Here is a 4,582-nt window from a genome sequence, read left to right as displayed (position 1 = left end):
CCACATGACAGGCGGAGATACTGTCCACTAGACTGACGAGGACTCACACATGCAAAACAACTTGCTGCACACCCAGGCCCGGATGACTGTGTTTCAGTGTAGCAACAATGCATAGACATCCAGAGGCCAGCATGGCCAACTATGGTATCCAATGTACTACAAGCAGCAGCTCCAGTGCCTAATACCACCTGCTGCACAGTCCACAAAGGTCACCAGAGTCACAGCCAGTGTTTAAGGTTTCAAGTCTCCAAATGTGGGGATGTGGTCATTGGGGTGCTACGTGGGTGGAGTCACACGCGTAGTGTGCATCTACGTGCACTCCGTCAACCCATCACATGGCCCAGAGTGCCCTTTGCGTGTTGGATTTGGGCTTCATGTGAAAGGAATATTCAGGGACTACTGATTTCCCTCAACCTGTCTGTTTCTGATCATTTTGCCTGCCCTTTTCTTATTGTCCCAATCCTATTTGTTTTTATCCTGAAGGAAGCTCTTCCCTCACTTGTGTAGAATCATGCGTTGCTTGTCTCAGCTTGAGAGTGGTGTCATTCTTGGTGAATAGTCATTAGCAGGTAGGAAACTCACCACTTCATGGCCAGTTGTCCAGCATTTGAAGAGTGGCAGTTCAGAAAGTAGTGAAAGCCCACCTTTCATGACTGTGAGTGCAGTTTTGTCAGTTTCAGTAGTGTAGTTATCATCACGTTCACCTAACACGCGAAAGGACCCCGGCTGGAAACTGGGCGGAAACAGGCTGCTGTGCCTTTTAATGGGGCTTTTTCTTTGGGGATAGGGTGCGCAGGGTGCATTGGACACAAAGAAGAAACAGCTCACACGACTGAAGCAGTTGACCAGCAGCACCCTCTTGTATAAGAACATTTTGGGGGGAAAAGTGCTTACAGCACCTGGTACTCCCAGGTGGTCTCCCATCCAAGTACTAACCAGGCCTGACCCTGCTTAGCTTCTGAGATCAGATGTGATTGGGTGTGCTCAGGGTGGTATGGCCGTAAGCAACGAGCAGGTGTACCAATGCACTATTTAAAGAGCTGCCAGGCTCTGCAGAAAATTAGCCCCAACATATTTATCAACTTGGCTCTTTTGTTGGAGATGACACTGTGTGGGCATAGGAGACACACTCCAGAAAATACTGGCAATCTGCTGAAGCAGCAGCACCCTCTTCTAGCAGAACATTTGGGGGGAAAAATGCTTACATCACTAGAGGTGTGAGAAAATATTAATACACTGATATATCACGATATTTTGCAGTGCAATACTGTACTGATATTTTAAAATTCAGTACCGATACTCTTTAATTGATAATTTACTTTGTTGGTGTGGTAGTTTGTGGTGTAGTTTCACCCCCTGACCGCTATCTGGAAGCAAGCACTGCCAGCAAAGCAGCAAGTCGACTGTTCCCTCTTCTCCTCTGCTTAGACAACGAGATCACATGACACTTTAGGTCTGAGCGAGCCTGTTGCTTGTGCCTATGTAGCCGATATGAGGACTTTTTATGACTTCCAAAACATTAAAGACGGTACAAACGTAGCCAGGTGTCAAGTCACTTGTAAGATATGCCACACCATTGTGAAGTATTCAGACAATACAACGAGTCTGAGAGCGAGACATAGCAACAGCTATAGCAGCTAACAGCTAACGTGAAAGAAGCCTCTTGAAGCTACCACTGATAATTTCCCAGTCAATACTTTGTTCTATTTGTAAGGTCCTGCACCATCTTGGTGTCATTAAGAACGAAAACACTGGCCCGTCACGTCATGCCCTCCTCACATCACAGTCCTTCATGAGGATCAGTCTTCCTCCACAAGCATCTTGTCATTATGTAAAGACATACAAGCTGATGTACCGTGAAATACTGAAGTACATTCACTCTATATTGATTTATTTTTCCACTTTTCTTTTAAAAATCCCGAAAATACTGTAATTCATTACAGCAAATGGGAACAATCCTCATCTTCAGATTGCAAAGAGTTAAAAAGCAAGATGATGCAGGACCATATATTTTATGATACACTATTATTTTTTATTCATGTACCATATATAGAATTTTAATACATTTCTATTTTATTAATAGCTTAATTCTGTTTTGTTATATTCCACATTGGATTAAAATTAAAAAGTTATTTATTTATATAAATATGTACACACACACACACATACACACACACACACACACACACCATAACATGTTATCAGTGTAAGGTGAGGAATCAGTCTGCAGAGATGAAGCTTTGACCTTCTGGAGGATAAACAGACCTGAACCTTCTCCTGTCTGTCTGTGGAGGATCAGCGCTGTGTGTAGGGGGATGTGTGTGTGTGCACTTTCCAACTGTGTGTTTCTCACCCACACGAGGGAGCCAGAGGTGTGCAGAGTGTTGAAATACTGGATTAAAATTCTCTCCATATTGTTGGTTTATAGAGGGACATAATAAAAAGGCAGCATGCACACGTGTTATTAAAACTTTATTGAAACCTCTGACATGGACGGTCATGTGCATTTAGGCACGGATTCATCACATTACCCAGTGTGCCACAGCCCAGGGCTGAAGAGGGACGCAGCCAGAGTGTAGCAACACATGTCGACACAAACACGTGGCTCAGCAGCCAAGGTCAGCGGTATTTCCTTTGTCTGGGCCTTTCGGCCCCCGGTGACACGCCTGCAGACTGCCGGTGGTTTTTAGGCCCTTGAAACATCTACAGCAGGGCTCCAGCCAACCCTACCACTCACCAGGACCCCAGCCCAGTGGTTCTCAACGTGGGGGTTGGGACCCCCTTGGGGGGGCGAAAGACACTGAGAGGGGGTTGCCAGATACCTTAAAAAATATAGTTCTTTTAAAAATGATCCCAAACTATATATTTCATCAATTTTTATGGAAAAATATCAATAAATGAAAAATAAACACGTGGTCATTTGATGAGATTTATGCTGAAATCAAAGTGATGTTTAAAAATCAATAAAAAGTAAGTCTGCACACCGACTCGCCAACAGAACTGGCTGATAAACCCAGAGACTGGGCCCCCCTTAGTGTATCAACGTATTACTGGGTAATGATGAAAGTATATACTTTTGCCTCTTTTTACCAATTTTTACCACTGTACACATCTGTAATACACATTTTCACCACTTTTTCCACTTTTAAGTCATTTTAGCCACTTTAAACCCATGTCCCCACCTTTTTGGCCCCTTTCTTCCACTGTAAAGCCACTGTTTTCACGTTTTGACTGTTTTCACCACTTTTTCTACCTGTTTTTTCCACGTCTAAACTAATTCTTTCTACTTTTTATCCATTGTTGCCTCTGTTGACCCATTACCACCACTATTATCCCCTTTTCACCCACTTTTATGCTCATTTTTGCCCATTTAAACTGGATTCCACTATTTGCAATGTCTATTTTTTTTTCAGTTCAACCCATCTCTGCCACTTTCTGCCTATTTTTTTCTGCCTCTGTTAACAAATTTTTTCACTTTTCATTGCATTTCAGCTCATTTTCCAAATATTTCTTCCATCTCAAACCCATTTTTTCCCCTTTTAATACTTTTCTGCTTCTTTTTATGCCCATTTTCACCACTTAGCTGAATCTCTGCCACTTTAAAGCAGTTTTTCCCACTTTGGTACTTTGGGGGTCTCCGGGCTCTGGCACCTTTATTTTGGGTGTTGCAGGCTGAAAGTTCCTAGGCCATGCTTATTTGCCACTTCCATCCCTTTCTCTGGACATCCAGATCACCTCCTGGGTTCTGTCAATCCTCCTTTCAGCCTGATTCTGCCCTCTGGTGGGCTTACTCGCCGTTGCATGCCTTACTTCAGCCTCACATTTTGGCCCAAACATGCCTGAAAGTTCTGTACAGTACCGTATATATTTGCAGGGCAATATTAAAGATTTGTATCAGTAACAGATATAAAAGATGATAGAAACTCAGAAACTTTAAATTCGGTTCACAGAGGCTCTGAGAGACAGAGACAGACTGATGAGAGTCTGGACTGATCATTTAGACGTCAGGAGAATTCATCTGAATAAAGGGAAACTGTCAGTTTCTATGATTTGATTTATTCTAGTGATATTAAACATTAAAGAGGCTGTTATTGTTTCCTGTCAGTGCTGCCACACTGCTGTGTGCTCATATAGACAGAACTGTCTGCATATAATGATTTAAGAGGTCTGACCCCATCCTGCTGTCCGCTCTCTTTAACGCTGTACAACTCTTTGTCATGTAAATCTAGATCTGACGCTGCTCTGCTGCACAGTCACCAAGGGTTTCTAACATTATGCCGATGATCAGGTCGTCTAACTGGCCCGACTGGTCCCTGACTCACAGAGGTAATTCCAGGAAGTTTTTACAATGGTGTCCTGTCCTGCATGTCAGAGTTTGAGTCCATGTTTGTGGAGCTGTACAGTTATACTTTTGTTCCCTCCTGACAGCAGGCCTCTCCAGGAGCCAGGGCCTAAATAAAGGTAAACAAATTCATTTTACATCACACACTTTACTGGACTGTAGTATTCATTTGTTAAGGATGCTTCATGCTGCAGAGAATGCACAGATTTGGTCCTGCCTGGACGTCTTTACTAAACAAAC

At 43.2% G+C, this 4,582-nt stretch overlaps 1 non-coding gene across 1 annotated transcript; it reads right to left on the bottom strand.

Moving 5' to 3' along the window:
- Positions 1-887: 887 nt before the first annotated feature.
- LOC121522022 lies at positions 888-1,006 on the bottom strand. Its single transcript, XR_005992946.1, has one exon. It is a non-coding gene; the product is annotated as a 5S ribosomal RNA (ribosomal RNA).
- Positions 1,007-4,582: the final 3,576 nt, after the last annotated feature.

This window comes from Cheilinus undulatus, linkage group 14, assembly GCF_018320785.1.
Source record: "Cheilinus undulatus linkage group 14, ASM1832078v1, whole genome shotgun sequence".
In the NCBI taxonomy this organism is placed as follows: Eukaryota; Metazoa; Chordata; class Actinopteri; order Labriformes; family Labridae; genus Cheilinus; species Cheilinus undulatus.
The sequence above is the reverse complement of the archived record's forward strand: the minus strand, read 5'-3'. Positions and strand labels throughout refer to the sequence as shown.